The sequence below is a fragment of the Bos taurus genome, chromosome 6 (genome assembly GCF_002263795.3).
Source record: "Bos taurus isolate L1 Dominette 01449 registration number 42190680 breed Hereford chromosome 6, ARS-UCD2.0, whole genome shotgun sequence".
NCBI classification, from domain to species: Eukaryota; Metazoa; Chordata; class Mammalia; order Artiodactyla; family Bovidae; genus Bos; species Bos taurus.
In genome coordinates this window covers 103,256,076-103,278,022 of record NC_037333.1, presented here as the reverse complement: position 1 = coordinate 103,278,022, position 21,947 = coordinate 103,256,076, and the positions used below count along the sequence as shown (strand labels likewise).

The following is a 21,947-nucleotide window of genomic DNA, read 5'->3' as shown; positions in this document are numbered from 1 at the left end:
TCATGTGACCGGAGTCCCTGAGGGCTGGCACTGTCTAGCTCAATCCTGTGTTCCCAACACCAGCATTCAACCAGCCTGGACTCGTTAAACGTCTGCAGCAGGAAAGAAAGCGGGTGGGGGGCTTTCTCGGCAGGAGCTGTTTCTGCCCTGTTTTACAGTGGCTTCTCCCTTGGGGCTCAGGCGCTTATGGAAAAGGGGCTAGGGCAGCAGCGAGGTCCTCCGTGGCCTGGACCCACACGGAGGACCCATTCTCAAGGCTGGCACACAGGCAGCCCTGGGAGGCATGGGAGTCATGCCCTTTTAAGATAGAAAAGAGCCAAAACACTGGATCCTGGTGACATGGCTGCAGTGGGGAGGGGTGGGAGGAGAGGGTCAGAGGAGGAGAGAGGAGAGAAAGACGGGTTAGAGGAGGGAAGCGAGCTAGGTCTGCCCCCCTGCTTTTGTTCTTAAACTGCAGAGGTAACATGCTGTAGGGGTTGAAAGTGGACTCCTGAACCAACCCCTCACCACCTGAGCCCCTGGACAACTTATGAAACTTATGTAACCTCTCTGTGCCAAAGTCTTTGACTGTGTGGATCACAACAAACTGTGGGAAATTCTTCAAGAGTTGGGAATACCAGACCATGTGATCTGCCTCTTGAGAAATCTGTATGCAGGTCAGGAAGCAACAGTTAGAACTGGACATGGAACAACAGACTTGTTCCAAATGGGGAAAGGAATATGTCAAGGCTGTATATTGTTACCTTGCTTATTTAACTTCTATGCAGAGTACATCAGGAGAAACACTGGACTGGAGGAAGCACAAGCTGGAATCAAGATTGCTGGGAGAAATATCAATGACCTCAGATACACAGATGACACCACCCTTATGTCAGAAAGCAAAAAAGAGATAAAGAGCCTCTTGATGAACATGGAAGAGGACAGTGAAAAAGCTGGCTTCAAATTCAACATTCAGAAAACTAAGATCATGGCATCTGGTCCCATCACTTCATGGCAAACATATGGGGAAACACTGGAAACAGTGGCTGACTTAATTTTGGGGGGCTCCAAAATCAGTGCAGATGGTGACTACAGCCATGAAATTAAAAGATGCATGCTCCTTGGAAGAAAAGCTACAACTAACTTAGACAGCATAGTAAAAAGCAGAGACATTACTTTGTCAACAAAGGTCCATCTAGTCAAAGCTATGGTTTTTCCAGTAGTCATGTATGGATGACTACTGAAGAGTTGGACTATAAAGAAAGCTGAGCGCAGAAGAATTGATGCTTTTGAACTGCGGTGTTGGAGAAGACTCTTGAGAGTCCCTTGGACTGCAATGAGATCTAACCAGTCCATCCTAAAGGAAATCAGTCCTGAATATTCATTGGAAGGAGTGATATTGAACCTGAAACTCCAGTACTTTGGCCATCTGATGGGAAGAACTGACTCATTTGAAAAGACCCTGATGCTGGGAAAGATTGAAGGCAGGAGGAGAAGGGGACGACAGAGGATGAGATGGTTGAATGGCATCACTGACTCAATGGACATGAGTTTGAGTAAACTCCTGGAGTTGGTGATGGACAGGGAGTCCTGGCATGTTGCAGTCCATAGGGTCACAAAGAGTTGGACACAACTGAGAAACTGAACTTAACTGTGCCTCAGTTTCCTCATCTGTAAAAAGGGATAACCAAAGAAAAGTCTACAAATTATAAATGTTGGAGAGGGTGTAGAGAAAAGGGAATCCCCCTACACTGTTGGTGGGAATTTAAGTTAGTGTAGCCACCATGGAAAATAGTATGGAGGTTCCTCAAAAAAACTAAAAGCAGAATTACCATGTCATCTAGCAATTCCACTCCTGGGCATATGTCCAAGATCAGATCAGATCAGATCAGTCGCTCAGTCGTGTCCAACTCTTTGCAACCCCATGAATTGCAGCATGCCAGGCCTCCCTATCCATCACCAAATCCCGGAGTTCACTCAGACTCTCGTCCATTGAGTCAGTGATGCCATCCAGCCATCTCATCCTCTGTCGTCCCCTTCTCCTCCTGCCCCCAATCCCTCCCAGCATCAGAGTCTTTTCCAATGAGTCAACTCTTCGCATGAGGTGGCCAAAGTACTGGAGTTTCAGCTTTAGCATCATTCCTTCCAAAGAAATCCGAGGGCTGATCTCCTTCAGAATGGACTGGTTGGATCTCCTTGTAGTCCAAGGGACTCTCCAGACTCTTCTCCAACACCACAGTTCAAAAGCATCAATTCTTTGGCGCTCAGCCTTCTTCTCAGTCCAACTCTCACATCCATACATGACCACAGGAAAAACCGTAGCCTTGACTAGACGAATCTTTGCTGGCAAAGTAATGTCTCTGCTTTTGAATATGCTATCTAGGTTGGTCATAACTTTCCTTCCAAGGAGTAAGCGTCTTTTAATTTCATGGCTGCAGTCATCATCTGTAGTGATTTTGGAGCCCAGAAAAATAAAGTCTGACACTGTTTCCACTGTTTCCCCATCTATTTGCCATGAAGTGATGGGACCGGATGCCATGATCTTCGTTTTCTGAATGTTGAGCTTTAAGCCAAGTTTTTCACTCTCCACTTTCACTTTCATCAAGAGGCTTTTGAGTTCCTCTTCACTTTCTGCCATAAGGGTGGTGTCATCTGCATGTCTGAGGTTATTGATATTTCTCCCGGCAATCTTGATTCCAGCTTGTGTTTCTTCCAGTCCAGCGTTTCTCATGATGTACTCTGCATATAAGTTAAATAAACAGGGTGACAATAGACAGCCTTGATGTACTCCTTTTCCTGTTTGGAACCAGTCTGTTGTTCCATGTCCAGTTCTAACTGTTGCTTCCTGACCTGCATACAAATTTCTCAAGAGGCAGATCAGGTGGCATATGTCCAAACAAAACTCTAATTCAAAATGACTCAGGCACCCCTATGTTCACAGCAGCACCATTCACAGCAGGCGAGACAGGGAAACAACCTGAATGCCCATGGACAGATGAATGGATAAAGAAGATGTGGTGCATACATACAATGGAGTACTACTAACCCCAGCCCTAAGTGGAATACCACTCAGCCGTAAAAAGAAGGAAATCATGCCATTTGCAGCAACATGGATGGACCTAGAGATGATCATACTGAGTGAAGTAAGTCAGAAAGAGAAAGACAAATACCATGATACCACATACACATGGAATCTAAGATACGACAGAAATGAACCTATTTATGAAGCAGAGACAGAATCACAGACATAGAGCACAGACTGGTGGTCACCAAGGGGGAGAGGGTTGAGAGAGGGTTGGAGTGGGAGGTTGGGGCTAGCGGATGTAAACTTTTACATATAGGATGGATAAACAACAAGGTCCTACTCTAATAGCACAGAGAATTATACTTAGTATCCTTTGATAAACCATAATGGAAAAGAATATTTCAAAAAGAATGTGTGTATATATATATATACTGAAACACTTTGCTTATATCAGTAACTAACACAACATTGTAAATAAGCTATACTTCAATATACAATTTTTTAAATTGAATAAACAAAGTTCAGGGATCCACAGGGTGGCTGTGAAGACTAAATGGCTAAAAAGTAATGAGTGTCTGTACCTAGTAAGCACACAGGAAGTGTCAGATCTATACTTAAAAATCAGGAATCATTCAAACGTTATTAATCCTTTTCACATCTCCACTGTTTTTTTTAGTCTTTCTGTCCAAATAACCTCAATATAAAATTTTTGGCAAGTTTGTTTTCATGGGAAAATTCAACACAGAATTGAGCTTTAAAAAAAAATCAATTACCCCTCCTCTAACCCAAGAACTTTCTCTTCTTCATTTCCTGCAGGAGAATGCCTCACTCCCTGGTACAGCCTCCCATGTCCTCTGTGATCTAATCCAATCAGCCTTTGCTTCATGACCTGCTGCTCCTCTGTGATTCCTTGTTCCAGCCACACTGATCCCTGGCATGTTCCTTTGCCTTAGCTTCGAATCACCTGCCTCATCCCAGCCCCCAATCTCCCAAGATCTATCCTCATCCTCATCTCATACATCACTTCCACAGCCAGGCTGGGAGAAGCAAGCCTTCCTTCCAATGTGGATCTGGTTGGGGGAATGGGGAGGGGGCGGTCCTGAGCCATGAGATCCCAGGACTTGGGAACATGATTTACTTGTAAACAATGACAATAGTAGTAATAATAACAATAATGATATTTATAATAATAATAATAATGGCCAATGTTGTATATGCACATTTATGGGCCAGAGACCACAAAAAATGTCCTCCTATATCCTGGGAAGCAGCACAATGTTGGCTTACAGCCTGCATTTGGACCTAGACTGCTTGGGTTCAAATGTGACTCCCCACTTTCTGGCTGGGCAACAGTTCTATGCCTCATGTCTTTAGCTGCAACACAGGGTTAGTAGTTGTGTGCACGTATGGTTGCTGTTAGGACTGAGTTAATACATGTGAGTGCTGAAAACTGTGCTTGGCACTCAAGAAGCTCTAGATTCATGATTGCTGTTACTAAAGGTAGTTACTTTTTTCCTCCCAGCAGCTCTGTAAGGAAAGTACTTTGCAGGAAAGGGAGCCAAGGTTCACCCAGTTGAAATGAATCAATCAGGGGGACTGGGGAGGAGCCATATGGGATTCGGATTTGACCTGCTGTTCAACCCAAGTCCAGAGCTCATGTCTTCTCTGTGTTGCCAGAATTGACTGGATTTTCCTCGCTCCCATGTTGCAGAAGTAGATCCAGACCAACTGCCTGTTGACAAGACCCCCAGGTGATCATGTGCACTTTGACCCCTGAGAAGCACTACCTCATGGAACAAGCGTTCACTACCCTGTAAGGCAGTGGTCACCTTCGTTACTGCTGGGCTTGGGGCATGGAGAGCATCAGGCTGAAAAGGAAACATCTGTTAACTAAATTCATTGGCAGTATCATACCCTCCAATTAATTTTCTGTTGTCCTCTTCAGGCATGGTCTCCTCTGCTTAGGATCAGACTCCTGAGCAAGTAGAGACACAGTCCCATGTGGTGGCCAAGGCTCTGAACTGGAGGACTAGGCTCTTAGGTGTCCAGTCTTCCAGTCTGTCCATTCAACAAATATTTCCTGAATCCAACCTTGATCTGGGCTCTATGCTAAGTGTGAGGTTGTGAGGAAGACCAAAGAAGACTTCTCCCCTAATATGGTGGATGCTATGACTTCCACATCGCTGGATAAAGCACTGAAAGCATTTTCTACATGAAGGGCTGAACTCACAAGCCAAGAAGGGAAATCTCCATGAAAGATGGTGCCCTGGGAAGGCTGTGCTGTTCTCTGTGAATTAGGGGAATGGGACATAACACTTATGCAGAGAGAGTCATGCTCTGGAACTGAGATCATCATGTAACTTGGGACCTTGAATGACAAGTCCCTCAGCAAAACAGTAGATTAGGTGGGGAAATTCTCCCTTTAGCACAGGAGATCATAAGATTTGCTTCTCTTTCTCAGTCAGAGCTCTAAGTGGGGAAAAATATCTCCCTTGAGAATATGTGACCACATGCCTGTATCTCATGGGAATGTGGGGTTGAACTCATACCATCCAAATGGTGCACAAACCTCCAGTTAGTAAATGAATAGATAAAAGGTTTCCTGAGCCAGTGAAACTCTGGTTATGATACGCCTGATATCCTAACACCCACAGGCCAGTGATATTCCTGAAATTCCTGGGCCTGATATTGCTGAGCCTGTAACATTCTTATGGCTGAAGTGGAGACACACAGGATTCTTCACACTGATAAAGTCCCACAGGCCAAGATTACAGAGCACCCAACAAAAGGATATTTTACGAGTGAGACACAAGACATAATCAGGAGAGTTCAGTTGCCTAAGAACATCAAATAATAGAACTATTGGATAGCACCATAAAGTAGATTCTAAAAATAATGTCTAACTTTTATAGAGTACTTAATATGGGTCACGTATTGCTCTAAGAGCTTTTTTTTAAATATATTGACTCATTTAACCTCAAAATAATTTTAGGTGGGTAGGTATTATTATAACTTCCACTTTAAAAATGGTAACACTGAAGTATAGAAAGAGTCTGAATTCAGAGACTTCATGCTGCAGAAAAATACAGTACCATTGAAGATTCACCTGAGGAAACTAGCCAGGATATTATTTAGACAGAGTTATAAAACGTGGAAGAGACGTCACGAGTTGAGAAACAATAAGGTAGTCCAACAATGCTAGTATGAGCTCCAGAAGGAAAGAAAGGAAAGAGGGTAATATTCAAATATATAATGACAGAATTTTCCAGAAATATTGAAAAATATAAATTCTCAGGTTTAAGAATTACAAGTGCCAAGTAGGAGAGAGAAAATAAATATGTCTTCTAGCAGAACTTTATAATCCCCCAAACAAAGAGAAAATCCCAAAATCAGCCAAAGAGAGAGAAAGGGACAGGTTACCTAAGAATGTATGGCAATTACACAATAGCAGATGTCTTGATAGAAGCCAGAAGACAGTGGAATAGCACTGTCACATTACCAAGAAGAAATAATTGAAGATCTAGAATTCTACATCCAGGTAAATGATCATTCAATAGTGAAAACAAAGTAAAGACATTTTTAGGCACAAACTGAGGTTAACTGCTAAAATTCCTTGCTGATAAGATGCTAGTAATCAATGGGCTCCAGGCAGAACTAACATGAACCCAAAAGAAGAATACAAAATTCAAGAAGGAATGGTAAGCAAGAAATTGGTAAATCTAAACAAGTAATGACTATATAAAGTAATAATGACTAATTTGTGATGTATATAAACAGAGTGGAAATATATTATTGGATAATATGAAAATGTAAAAAGATATATCATAATTAAAGTCTTCTGGGATTTTGTGTACAGGTGGATGATAGAGATATTAATCCAAGGATGCACAATAAAATGTTAAAGAGTACTCAAAGAATAGAAATATAATATGTACCCGGGGCAAAGTGTGGAATAAAGAAGACAGTCAGTTTTACAGAAGGCACAAAAGGAGAAAAATAAGAATGATAGCAAAGGCAGGGTAAATAATAGGTACAAAATAAGATGATGGAAATCAATGTATACATTAGTTACTATAATAATTATAAATGGACTAAACTCTTCTTGAAAAAAGATAGGGATCATCCTACTGGATTTCTGAAATAAAGCCACATGCTGCTACAACCAGAGACGTACCTAAAATATAAGGACAGAGAAAGATTGACTGTTAAAAGAACGGGAAAGGCGTACCAAGCAAATATTAACCACCAAAAGAAACTCAGTGTAGCTATTCAACATGAAGCAAAATAAACTTGAAAATACCAAACAGTATTAAGGATAGATTGATAGTATGATAGAAAAATACTAGACTTATATGCATCGAAGAATATAGCTTCAAAATTCACAAAGCAAAAATTAGAAAGAGAAAATGTTAAATCTACTCCATGGCTGGATGTTTAAACATATCTTCCTCAGACAGATCAAGCATACAAAAATGCCAGTTAGGACAAATCACATTTGAAGAACACACGTAACAAACTTGATATAATGGTATCTATAGAAGTCTGACTCGATGGACGTGAGTCTGAGTGAACTCCGGGAGTTGGTGATGGACAGGGAGGCCTGGCGTGCTGCGAGTCATGGGGTCGCAAAGAGTTGGACACGACTGAGCGACTGAATTGAACTGAACTGAATAGAAGTCTGAAACTAATAATAACTAAATACGCTTTATTTTTAAACATACAAGGAATGTTTGCAAGAAGTAATCATAGTCTTAGAGCAGGCCCCCACAAGTAAAAAATACATTAGAAGGCTTTGTGATCCATTTACTGGGTCCCCTAAACAAGCCATTTTTCTCCTTAGGCCTCAGTTTTCTCAAATGAGTTAGTTGCACTGATTCATCCCCAAGTCTCTGATAACTGTTTTATTTTTTAAACTTAATTCAGATCATCCCCAGTTTCAATACTGCTAAATATCACATGGATCAAGACAAATTCTTCTTTCTCATTGTAAAAACCTGTCAAATCCCTTTCACAATATAATGTCAGTTTTCTTCTCTTTTTTTTTAATAATTTAAGACAAATGACGCCTCTTTCTGCCTTGGCTTCACCCTAATCTTCCCAAGTTTGCTGCTGAGACAGATGGCCCATTCATCAAGTAGTGAGCCTTCCTCTGTCTGCTCATGTTTATCTGCTTCTTCAATTTATGAAAGAAATAGAACAAATCAATCACCATGCAGCCTCTCAGTCATTGTCCAGAATCAGGCAGCATCCTCACACCATCCTGTCTCCACTGTTCTCTCCCCTTCAGTCCTTTCTCCACACTGAGTCCAAAATGGTCTTTAAACACATGAAGTCATTTCCCTGCTGGAAGCTCCCCATGGTTGCAAGGGAGCCACGAGCTCAAATTCCTACAGTAACCCAGCAGCATGCTCATTGGGTCCTTTCTCTGGCAGAGCCTGAATAGGAATCCTTTTCTTCTCAGCCTCCAGACTGCGGAAAACTTGCTGTACTGTTCAAAGGCTTTCTTACTGGTTTATCTACTCCCCATCCGCCCCAGCTTTAGAATCTGGCAAATGTCCAGAGGAGAAAATGAAGCAGGCGCTTGACTCCCGCACCCCCACCTCTAACTTGTCTCTTTGGTCCCATGGGTGGGCATCTCTCTGTCCCCAGCAGCAGCATCCACTGGACCAGACCTGGACTCATGGTCCTGCCCCCAGGTTGCAAAAGACCCAGAGGAAAAGCAGCAGCTGGCTCTCCACAGTTCTCCCCTCCCCAGAACCTGTCTCCCTCTAGTCCTCACTGATTCAGCTGCTCCCTGAGGATTTAAATGGATAATTTTTGTATTTCATACAAAACAGGCTTTCTCATTGTTCTTGGCAGGAGTGATTGTCTAATATCTCTAGGAGCTGCTAACAACTCCATCCTACCCAGGACTGCATCTCATTTTTAAATTCCAAACTTCCTGGCTTCAAATATCCAGAGACAAGAGCAATGAGCCTATGAAAGAAGTGCTGTGTCCATACCACCCAGTATGTCATTAGGGCCTCAAAAAGTGACCTCACCAAGAACTCCCACAAGACAGATTAGGGCTAGGTCATTCTATTCCCTCCCATCAACTCAGGCCCCTCAAAAATCACGCACCCCTCTCTTGCTTAGTGACTGGGGAAAACCACACACCTCTGCTAGTATTAACATGCTTCTCTTCAATGAAAATCAACATGACTTTGACTTTGTCCTTGTTGTTGTTGAATTGCTCAGTCGTGTCCGACTCTTCGAGACCCCATGGACTGTAGCACTCCAGCCTTCCCTGTCCTCTACTAGCTCCCAGAGTTTGCTCAAATTCATGTCCATTGAGTCGGTGATGCTATCTAACCATCTGATCCCTCAAAAGAAATCCTAACTCTCATCTGTAATTCAGTTGGCTATTTTGCATTTTTTTCGAATCCTGCATTTCTCACTGATAGAAAGCACCCTAGTGCCCTCCTCCCAGCCCCTAGCCTGCAGGCTGAATCCCACCATCTCAGTCATTTTAAGGGATCTGCAGATGTGGCTTGAATATTCCTAATATAGTGAAGTTCTCACCTCATCAGGAAGCTAATTTTGCTGCGTGGACAACAGTTATGGAAGCCAATGTGCTTGGCAAGTTACCAGAGCCTCAAAAACGTTAGCTGCTTCTGTGGAAGACTGTTTGCAGAGCTGGTCGAAAGAGTTCCTCCTTCTTCTATGTACACACGTATTTGCAATATGACTTCCCTACCTTGTCACACGTTAGATGAACAGAGAGGGGCAGTCGTGATCATTGTGGGTGTTCTGGCCTCAGGAGACCTTGAAGCACCTGCTCTCTTGTTCTCTCTTTTAGCTGTTCATTTGCTTTAGTCTTTATTTTATATGGAGTATAGTTGATTTGCTACCTCTCTTTTGGAATGCTGCCTTGAGACCACCAAGTACAGAAGCCTGAGCTAGCCTCCTGGAGGATAAGAGGCCACGTGGAGCAGGGATGAGCATCCTAGCTGAACAGACCAGCCTACTGCTGACTGGTCCCAACCACCAGAAGCGAGGCCGTCATCTTAGACTACCTATCCCCAAACTGTCTGATCTCCCCAATCGAGAAGTCAGCCAAAAAACTGTAGAGCCAGTCCAAACCTCACCCATATACGTGAATAAATGAAATAGGAAAGGTTTTAATCAGCAAGATCAACAATATCTAATAAACCTTCCTTCTGCCAATTATTAAGGGTTCTCATGGTGATTTACATTAACTAGGTGCTTCCTCTATGCTAGGCTCTAAGTATTTTACTAAATTCTTATAATTCTAACAACCCAATGAGTTAAGGATGATCATTGCTAATGCGGAAACTGAGGCCCCAAGACCTGAGGCCCCAAGACCTGAGCCTTACCTTAGGTAAGGCTGCCTATTCAGCAGATAGAGGAGCAGACTCTGGTGTGCCGGCCCCAGTTCCCACATCCTCTGTCTCTGCCCAGACCACTTCTCTCTTACCTTGTAATCCTCTCACCCACCCCGTTTCCTCCCCATCCCATGTAACTTCCCTCTGGGACCCATATACTCAGAATGGCATGGAAGGAAGAACTCAAATTTGTTCACTGAGGATTCATTTAGGCAATAACATGCATCACACATGTTGTGTGTCCGATACGGTTCTAGAAATTAAAGATACCAGTTTCTAGAACACAGTAGATCAGATCGCTAAGAGTTTAAACACGTGCACAGCACATACAACCACTCTGAGCACATTCTCTCATGGGGGTTTTCACAGCAGCCTCACTGGGTAGACATCACTTCCCCTCTCTTACAGAAGGAGCTGAAGGGAATAAGGACATTCACACAAGGTCACCCAGGGGGTGGGACCCAGGTTGGACCAACCTCAGACTTAGGCTTTCCCCAGTTCACCCTCAGACCTTCTTCTACCCACAGCTCCTTGGGAAGGATGTCCTCCAAGTCTTCTCCAAACTAAAGACTCCATTTCCCATCTTTGTCCTTCTAATGTCTTAGTTTCAATCCCAAGAATCTCCTGTTCACTGATGTTTATTTTTAAGACTTGCTTGGGGAATTCCCTGGCAGTCCAGTGGTTAGGATTCTGCACTTGCACTGCAGGGGGCCTGGGTTCGATCCCTGGTCAGGGAACAAAGATCCTGCAAGCCACACAGCATGGCCAAAAAATATAAATAAATAACAGATTGTTTTAAAAACTATTTTTTAAAAAAAGGACTTGCTTTCAGCTAAATTGTGTGTGCATTTATGGAGCGCTGAGCATCTGCCAGGCACTGGGGAAGGGGCTGGCAGGGGGAATCCCAGTCAGTTGCTTAAGGAAACTGCAGGAGAGGTAGCACCTGGTTTCAAATAATGGTGGGGCAGATAGTGAAAGTGAAAGCGAAAGTCGCCCAGTCGTGTCCGACTCTTTGCAACCCCATGGACTATACTGTCCATGGAATTCTCCAGGCCAGAATACTGGAGTGGGTAGCCTTACTCTTCTCCAGGGGATCTTCCCAACCCAGGGATCAAACCCATGTTTCCCGCATTGCAGGCGGATTCTTTTTTTTTTTTTTTCATTCAATAACTGGGTATTTTATTTTTATTTTTATTTATTTTTTGACAGCTTTAATTTTTCAGCACTTTATTTTTTTTTATTTGATAAATTTAACGCCTTTTATTGCCATACCTCATTTTACTGTGCTTTGCTTTAGTGAGCTTTATAGATACATGTTTTTTTTTTTTCCTTGTTAATTTTCTGTTTAGTTGATCTATCCATAAGTGTGAGTGGGGTATTAAAGTCTCCCACTATTATTGTGTTATTGTTAATTTCTCCTTTCATACTTGTTAGGATTTGTCTTACATACTGCGGTGCTCCCATGTTGGGTGCATATATATTTATAATTGTTATATCTTCTTCTTGGATTGATCCTTTGTTCATTATGTAGTGACCTTCTTTGTCTCTTTTCACAGCCTTTGTTTTAAAGTCTAATTTATCTGATACGAGTATTGTGACTCCTGCTTTCTTTTGGTCCCAATTTGCATGGAAAATCTTTTTCCAGCCCTTCACTTTCAATCTGTATGTGTCCCCTGTTTTGAGGTGGGTCTCATGTAGACAACATATGTAGGGGTCTTGTTTTTGTATCCATTCAGCCAGTCTTTGTCTTTTGGTTGGGGCATTCAACCCATTTACGTTTAAGGTAATTACTAATAAGTATGATCCCGTTGCCATTTACTTTATTGTTTTGGGTTCGAGTTTATACACCATTTTTGTGTTTCCTGTCTAGAGAATATCCTTTAGTATTTGTTGGAGAGCTGGTTTGGTGGTGCAGAATTCTCTCAGCTTTTGCTTGTCTGAAAAGCTTTTGATTTCTCCTTCATACTTGAATGAGATCCTTGCTGGGTACAATAATCTGGGCTGTAGGTTATTTTCTTTCATCATTTTAAGTATGTCTTGCCATTCCCTCCTGGCTTGAAGAGTTTCTATTGAAAGATCAGCTGTTATCCTTATGGGAATTCCCTTGTGTGTTATTTGTTGTTTTTCCCTTGCTGCTTTTAATATTTGTTCTTTGTGTTTGATCTTTGTTAATTTGATTAATATGTGTCTTGGGGTGTTTCTCCTTGGGTTTATCCTGTTTGGGACTCTCTGGGTTTCTTGGACTTGGGTGATTATTTCCTTCCCCATTTTAGGGAAGTTTTCAACTATTATCTCCTCAAGTATTTTCTCATGGTCTTTCTTTTTGTCTTCTTCATCTGGAACCCCTATGATTCGAATGTTGTAGCGTTTAATATTGTCCTGGAGGTCTCTGAGATTGTCCTCATTTCTTTTAATTCGTTTTTCTTTTATCCTCTCTGATTCATTTATTTCTACCATTCTATCTTCTAATTCACTAATCCTATCTTCTGCCTCTGTTATTCTACTATTTGTTGGCTCCAGAGTGTTTTTAATTTCATTTATTGCATTATTCATTATATATTGACTCTTTTTTATTTCTTCTAGGTCCTTGTTAAACCTTTCTTGCATCTTCTCAATCCTTGTCTCCAGGCTATTTATCTGTGATTCCATTTTAATTTCAAGATTTTGGATCAATTTCACTATCATTATTTGGAATTCTTTATCAGGTAGATTCCCTATCTCTTCCTCTTTTGTTTGGTTTGGTGGGCATTTATCCTGTTCCTTTATCTGCTGGGTATTCCTCTGTCTCTTCATCTTGTTTAAATTGCTGAGTTTGGGAGTCCTTTCTGTATTCTGGCAGTTAGTGGAGTTCTCTTTATTGTGGCGTTTCCTCGCTGTGTGTAGGTATGTAGAGGTGGCTTGTCAAGGTTTCCTGGTTAGGGAAGCTTGTGTCAGTGTTCTGGTGGGTGGAGCTGTATTTCTTCTCTTTGTTCAGTCGCGCTATGGGGAGGGAGGGAGGGATGCTGCAAACAAATGACACTGGCGTGCGCTCGCAGTGCCTCAGCCACACTGGGTCTGGCCCCGCTCACGGCACGTGTAGCCTCCCTGCCCACACTGCTCAGGCTCTAGGTTGTTCCGCCGGGAACAATCCAAGGCTGGCCCTGGGTTGCATACACCTCCCAGGTCCAAGCCGCTCAGGTTCAGGCACTCAGGTAGTCCTCAGAGGCGCAGACTCAGTTGGGGCTGCGTTTTGTGCTCTTCCCAGGTCCGAGCAGCTCAGGTGATGAGGTGTTTGGCGAGCGCCAATGCTGCGACTTATCGCCTCCCCGCCACTTGGTTATCTGGGTGTAAAACCGGCGCACCTTCTCAGGCAGATGTTGACCGTCCAGACCCCCAATAAGTTTTAGTTAGCAAAGAAGCCAGTTTTATAGATAATGTCTCTCTGGGGCTGCGATTGCCCCCTTCCGGCTCTGGCTGCCTGTCACTGGAGGGAGAAGGTTTGCAGCCGGCTACCTCTGTTTAGTCCTTTGTTCCGTGCGCGGGCTGGCAGTGTCTTAGGTTAGGGCTGGCTTTTCGCATGGTATATATCCCACAGTCTGGTTTGCTAGCCCAAATTATTTCGCTCAGATAGTGCTCAGGGTATTCAGGCCAGATTCTTACTCTCAGCGATGCAGCCCGCGCCGCGCCTCCCTGCCCAGCCCCCGCTTGCTAATGGCGGATGTAGGCGTCTGCGCTGCTTCTCCGCTGGAGGAGTTACCGTAGGGCTCGCAATCTGCGAGTTTTAATTGTTTATTTATTTTTTCTCCCTGTTATGTTGTCCTCTGTGCTTCCAAAGCTCGGCACGGATTCGGCAGTGAGAAGGTTTCCTGGTGTTTGGAAACTTCTCTCTTTTTAAGACTCCCTTCCCGGGACAGAACTCCGTCCCTCCCTCTTTTGTCTCTTTTATTGTCTTTAATATTTTTTCCTACCTCCTTTCGAGGAGTTGGGTTGCTTTTCTGGGTGCCTGATGTCCTCTGCCGGCATTCAGAAGTTGTTTTGTGGAATTTACTCGACGTTTAAATGCTCTTTTGATGAATTTGTGGGGGAGAAAGTGTTTTCCCCGTCCTACTCCTCCGCCATCTTGGCGCCTTCCCCCTGCAGGCGGATTCTTTACCAGCTGAGCCACAGGGGAAGCCCGGCGCAGTGTATGGTGGGTTACAAATAGACTGAAGGGTTCCTTTTATGCACACACTGCCCCAAGAAGCAGCAACGATCAAGGCCAGACTAATCAATAATAGCTACTATTGCACCTCTCTGCTTTCCGCAGACTTAAGATCAGGGGCAGAGTGATCCGAGAAGAGACCAGGGGCTTGAGGGTTTGATTGGACCCAAAGGGGAATCACAGGAATCCACAAAGGGACCCTCAGGAATCTCGCCTGTGCTCATCACCATACATACAACTTGGACAATGACAAGTCTCAGTTTAAACATCTGCAAAATGGGAGACAAAACCAATTTCTTGACATCGTTACACAAATGAAATGTAGCAACACGTATGAAAGGCCTTGAAAAATGCCCAGCATAAAGTTAGTAGCTGGTGGGACTTATAATTTTACCAAAAATGCTGATACTATCAAATATTTAGTGAAGACTTGCTATATGCCAGGCTCTGCCCAAGTATGTTACATAATCGATTCATTTCTTCCTACAAGTAATGAATATAAGACAGATGCTGTGCTGCCACGTTCCATTTGAGACAACAGAGGCACAGAGGGGTTAAGTACAGTTTACCCGCAGCTAGTTAGTGGCCTGTGCTGCTGGAGAAGACTCTTGAAAGTCCCTTGGACTGCAAGGAGATCAAACCCGTCAATCCTAAAGGAAATCACTCCTGAATATTCACTGGAAGGACTGACGCTGAAGCTAAAGTTTCAATACTTTGGCCACCTGATGTAAAGAGCTGACTCATTGGAAAAGACCCTGATGCTGGGAAAGATTGAAGGCGGGAAGAGAAGGAGATGACAGAGGATGAGATGATTGGATGGCATCACCAACCTGATGGACTCGGGTTTGAGCAAACTCTGAGAGATAGTGAAGGACAGGGAAGCCTGGTGTGCTGCAGTCCATGGGGTCGCAAAGAGTCAGACAGGACCAAGTGACTGAACACCAACAACACAGTAAGTGGCCTAAGAGGCTAGTTTCAGAATCCACTATGTTAACCAACATGCTCTCCTGCCTCTGTAAACTGAAAGGATGACAGCGTCAGGTTAGATGGGAGATACTAGGACACATGATACCCACAGTATGATCTCAAGTTGAAAAACGTCTGCTGCGTAAGGATGATCGTCAAATGTTGAAAGTGAGCATCTCTAATGGTGGGATTCCGTGTGGTGTGTGTGTGTGTGTTTTCCAAATTTACTCAAATAAATACATACTAATTTTTAGGAGCAGGAAAACGTTTTTTAAAACGTTATTTAAAACATTTCCTAGTAGCTACTATTCCAGGCTTGGTTAGGCACTGGGCATATTTATAAGGATATTATATTACCCTGGATTTTCAGGCACTATCTGGAAAGTTTCTAAACTGACACAGAATAGATACTCAATACATGTTTAGCCTCTTTCTTCTTAGTAGCAACAGCTATTTATAGTGTTCCATGAAGCACCCATAGTAGGCTTCTTCTAAAGTGATTGTATCTTCCCGAAAATTGTTATGAATGCAATAGAACCAAACGACATCTTCATGATGTTGTTTCTTTACATTCATTCTGAAGATAAGCCTCCAAATTTTCCCAGGGGTTCACATTTTGATCCCTATATTTAACTTTTGAATTTAACTGGGGGTGCACCTCTGGGTTGATGTTTAGGCACCAGTAGGTAGAATCTTGGAGAAGGCAATGGCACCCCACTCCAGTACTCTTGCCTGGAAAATCCCATGGACGGAAGAGCCTGGTAGGCTGCAGTCCATGGGGTCGCTAAGAGTTGGACACGACTGAGCGACTTCATTTTCACTTTTCACTTTCCTGCACTGGAGAAGGAAATGGCAACCCACTCCAGTATTCTTGCCTGGAGAATCCCAGGGACAGAGAAGCCTAGTGGGCTGCAGTCCATGGGGTCGCACAGAGTTGGACACAACTGAAGCGACTTAGCAGCAGCAGCAGCAGGTAGCATCTGGTGTGCCCGGGAGGTATGAGATATGTGGTATTTTTTCCATTCCATGGGGGGCAAGAAGATTAAAGCCACCCTCTGCCCTTCACCACAGCTGTGTGACCTTGGGCAGATTCATAAAAACATCACCAAGCCTCAGTTTCCCAATCTATAATATGGGTATCCTCTTCTTTATCCCTAGTATGGTCATTGGGAGACTCAAACAAGAGCACGAACAAGGAAATACTTTGCAAATTGTGAAGTCCCATCCAGAAACGAGAGGTGGAAAATGCTAGAAGCAATCACGCAGCCTTGCTGTGGTCTGAATATTTGTGTCCCCCTCCCCAATTTCATACATTGAAATTCTAATGCTGAATATGATGGTATTAGGAAGTGGAGCCGTTGAAAGGTACTTAGATCATGAGGGTAGAGCCTTCACGAATAGGATTAGTGCCCTTGTTAAAGGATTCTACTAGAGTTCCCTTCTGCCATGTGAGGACACAGAGAGCTGTCTGAATTCCAGAAGTGGAGCCCCCTCAATCCAAACCAAACCATGCTGGCACCCTGATTTCAGAGTCCCAGAGCTGTGAGAAATAAATGCGTGTTGGTCATAAGCCCCCAGCTTATGGGATTTTATTTTAGCAGCCTGGATGGACTGAGACAGCACCAACAGCATGGTGGATAAGAAATGGATAGGACCCCTGGACCCGTCCGCACCCTCACGCATTTAAGGAGCCAGCTTGCCCCACAGCTTGGAGAGCGAGCAAGGGCAACTGTCCCTTGTTTTTGTCCCTCTTGCTGCAACAGGGGCCCCAACAAAGCCTAAATTTCTCATCTTATCAATTTCTATTGATAAAGGGTCCAAGAACCTAAGCCAGTGAAAACCTCAGGTGCCTCCAGGCCCACAGCCTGTCCTTGAATTTCTAAAATAAATCTTGGTAAAAGATACGGGGCTCCATCACTTGATCTGCACAGGGAGGTGCATCGGGCTGAGGATTCTACAGCTCTTCCAGCAAAGCAGGTAATCTAGTCGGGTCCTGGAAGCCCCATCCCCCACTGCATTAGGGGAGCCGAGGCAGAGAGAGGAGGTTTCCCTTAGTCAGCAGCATTCTGATTTAGACAGCCTGGGAAGGCGTGACATCTTAATCAATCTTCCTTCAGGGGTTGTTCCTGATTCAGCTTGGCACACAGATTCCCCAGGGGCTGAGCAGCTGCTGGTTGCAGGTCTTGCTAAGGCCAGACCTCGGGGGTTCACTTCATTTTCCTCCAAGTCATCTTCCCCCGAACTGAAGAGCCCACTGGAGTTCCAGGAGAGGGAAAGCCCTACATTGTATCCATGGACGTGAGTTCCGAGCATCCGTGCATCAGTGATTCACTGAGGGGCCCCCCCGCAAACAAGATCTGGGAGTGCTTTAGAGTTCCACTCAAGGAGACACAGCTCACGGTTTGCCCAGCCTCCTGACCCTCATGAAGTCTCTTTCTCTCCATTTCAGCATCTCCTGTTCATTGATCGAGGGACAGACTCTAATTTGTCTCCACTTCCCTGGTGGCACTAGTGGTTAAGAATCCGCCTGCCAGTGCAGGAGATGTGGGTTTGATCTCTAGATTGGGCAGATCCCCGGAGAAGGAAAAGGCAACCACTCCAGTATTCATGCCTGGGAAATCCCATGGACAGAGGAGCATGGCGGGCTACAGTCCACGGGGTCGCCAAGAGTCAGACACGACCTGGACACTAAACGGTGACAGCCATCTGCTCTGTGCTGGGCGCCGACCGGCGGGGCCAGCCGAGCCTCTGCTGTCCTCCCAGCCACCAGCGTTATCCATTTTCTGGAACCCAGAAGGCTGACCCCTAAACATGACCTCCAGCTTGATTTCTGGCTTCCAGTTTGGTTCAGTCAATGAGAGGCAGGAGGAGGGGTCAGGAGGGAGGCAGGAGAGAAGGTTTCAGAATTTATTCTGCACCCCCTTGGGAGCATGTCCACAGTGGCTGAGGGTCTCCACCACAGCCTGGCTCCCTGCAGCCTCGGGAGCAGCAGAGGCCCCTCCAGGCCCTACTTCCCTTCTTGCCGTCCTCTGTCCCCTCACCCCCACTGTCCCGACACCGAGTACACCCTCTTCAGTCACCCCTTTTGGGAGTATCTCCTCTTTCCTGCCTGGACCCGGCTTGTGAGATGAATTCAGTAGCTGTACTGTGTTACCTCCAGCCGTGAACTTGAGGACAGTACCCTGAGTGAGATAAGCCAGTCATCACAAGGGCACAAACACTGTACAATTCCGCTTAAACAAGGTACTTAGCGTAGTCAGACTCACAGACAGAAAGTAGAATGGTGGTCTCCAGGGGCTGGGGTGAGTTGTTGAACAGGGACGGAGCTTCCGTTTGGAAGATGAAGATGTTCTGGAGAGATGGATAGTGGTGATGACTGCATAACAATATGAACGTACATGTTGGTTAAAACAGTAAAATTTGTATTACGTATATTTTATTACCAAAAAAGGCATCAGTCAATCACAGTGTGATGACTTTATTTAGATCTTGACTCAAAAAACTGCAAAAAAAATTTAATATATATGTATAAGATAATTAGAAACTTGTACACTGATTGGATATTTGATTAAAAAGGAATTGTTTGAGGTATGGTGATGGTGTGGTGATGGTTACAAAAATATCTTTGAATTAAGTGAAAAGTTGTCTAGTTTTACTTCAAAATAATATGTGTGGGGGGAAGCCAGGGGGCGGGGTATACAGATGAAAACAAGATTGGTCTTGAATTGCTAATTTTTGAAACTGAGTGACATCTACATGGGGGTTCCTTCTATTATTCTGTTTGTTTTGTAAATGTTTGAATTCTTTCATAGTAAAATGTTTTTCAAAATGAAGTTAAATCTCAGACCTGTCTTTTATTAGCTGGGTTCTCTAGGACATGCTACTTCACCTCTCTCCTGCATTCCTTCTTCAAGGAATCTTCCACTCAAAACGTCAACTGCTCTGAGCATCTTGGGATGACACCGCTGTAGGTATAGGAGCACCTTCCTCATTTTTATCCCTTTTTCTCCCTCTTCATCCTCTTCATCAATCATGACTTGAACTCACACCACGTATGAGTGTGGGTATAGCCTTTCTCTCCCCCTCTGACTCATTCATAGCTGAATGTCCCACACCAAGGAGCATGCCTGGCACATAAGAGATGAGCGATAAGAATTGCTGGAATGAGAGAATACATGAACTATCTCTAAAATTACGGAAGCAGTGACTGCTGCTTCAAGTTGACAGGACCAGGAGTGCAATGAAGTGCTCAGCCCAAAGCTCAGGAAAGGATAGATGCTGACTGAGCACTAACTCTTTTTTTCTTTTCTCTCCATCTTGAAAGCAATGCATGCTTAATTATCAGAGAAATGCAAATCAAAACTACAATGAGGTATCACTTCACACCATGCAGAATGGCCATCATTAAAAGGTCTACAGATAAATGCTGGAGAGGGTATGGAGAATGTAAATTGATACAACCACTATGAAAAACAGTGTGGAGGTTCCTCAAAAAACTGAAATAGAGTTGCCATATGTGATCCAGCAATCCCACTCCTGGACACATATCTAGAGAAAAATATAATTCGAAAGCATACACACACCTCAAAGTTCACTGCAGCACAATTAAAGACAGCCAAGACATGGAAGCAGGCTGAATGTTCATCAGCAGATGAATGGATGAAGAAGAAGTGCAATGGAATATCGCCAGGTCACTTCAGTCGTGTCTAACTCTTGTAGCCAGCTAGGCTCCTCTGTCCATGGGATTCTCCAGGCAAGAATACTGGAGTGGATTGCCATGCCCTCCTCAATGAAATATTTTATCCTCTGAGCCACTAGGGAAGCCCCTCAATGAAATATTACTCAGCCATAAATAATGAAACAACCCATTTGCAGCAAATGGATGCAACTAGAGATTATCATACTGAACGAGTTAAGTCAGAAAAAGACAGATATCATGTGATATCACTTATATGTGGAATATAAAACATGACATAAATGAACATGTCTATGAACAGAAGCAGACTTACAAATACAGAGAACAGACTTACGGTTGCCAAGGGGGAGGGAAGGATTAGAGTTTGGGGTTAGCAGATGTAAACTATTATATATAGGATGGCTAAGCAACAAGGTCCTACTGTTTAGCACAGGAAACTGTACTCGATATCCTGCCATAAACCATAAGAGAAAAGAATGTGAAAAAGACCACATATATGTATAACTGAACCACATTGTTGTGTAGCAGAAATTAACACAATACTGTAAATCAACTGTAGTTCAAAAAAAAAAATTTTTTTTAATCAATCATGCTTTTTTTTCACTTTATCTTCCTGAACCTACAACTCTTTGTATGTGCGTGTGATAAAAAAACACAGTAATAAAACTGACCATCTCAACCATTTATAGATATGCATACTGCTGTGCAATAACTCTCTAGAACTTTTTCAACTTGCAAAACTGAAACTCTACACCCAATGAACAATCATGCCCCTGCCCCAACCCTGGCAATGACCATTCTACTTCCTGTCTCCATGAATTTGTCTCCATTAGATAATCCCATATAAGTGGTGAGCTTCCCATGTGGCTCAGTGGTAAAAAAAATCCGCCTGCCAATGCAGGAGATTCAGGTTTGATCCATGGGTCAGGAATATGCCCTTGAGAAAGCAATGGCAACCCACTTCAGTATTCTTGCCCGGAGAATCTCATGGCCAGAGGAGCCTGGAGGGTACGGTCCATGGGGTTACAAAGAGTCGAACATGACTTAGAGACTATAAACAACAACAGCAATGTATAAGTGGTATAAAATACACAGTATCTGTGCTTATTTTTTTTTTTTTTGGTATTTGTGCTTTTGTGACTGGTTTATTTCACTGAGCATAATGTCCTCAAGATTCATCCACATTGTAGAATGTGCCAGAATGTCCTTCCTCTTGAGGCTAAATCATATTCTGTTGCATGAACAGACTGCATTTTCTTACCCACTCACCCGCTGATGGACACCTGGGCTGCTTCCCCGTCTCAGCTACTGCGAATGATGGTACATGGACAGGGAGTGCAGGTTTCTCTTTGAGCCGTGATTCAGTTCTTTTGGCTGTATACCTGGGAGCAGGATTGCAGGATCCTGTGATGGTTCTATTTTTAACTTTTTGAGGAAACAGGCTGTCTTTTGACTAGAACCAGAGTGCCTCAAGCGTTCTGGGTCTTTGGGATTTCAATATAGACAAAACTCTTGACCTTACAATACAACAGTGTGAGAGGGCAACTCAAATGTCCCAGTGAGAAATGTGATGCTAGAGGAGGCTGACGATTCAAGCGGCTCAGAAAAAAGGTAGGGCTTGACTTAGTAAGAGATGGGCTAATCCTACGGAACAACCTGGCCAAAGCCTTAGGTTTTAAAGGAGAGCGGTCTATGTCTTGGATCAGAGCAGACACA

The 21,947-nt window shown here is 43.7% G+C and overlaps 1 protein-coding gene and 1 non-coding gene across 2 annotated transcripts in view; one reads left to right on the top strand and one right to left on the bottom strand.

The window, feature by feature from the left end:
- Window positions 1-21,947, bottom strand: part of C6H4orf50 (chromosome 6 C4orf50 homolog) — a 147,689-nt gene that overhangs the window by 40,568 nt on the left and 85,174 nt on the right.
- On the top strand, window positions 11,054-11,126 carry TRNAA-UGC (transfer RNA alanine (anticodon UGC)). The gene has a single exon. It is a non-coding gene; the product is annotated as a tRNA-Ala (tRNA).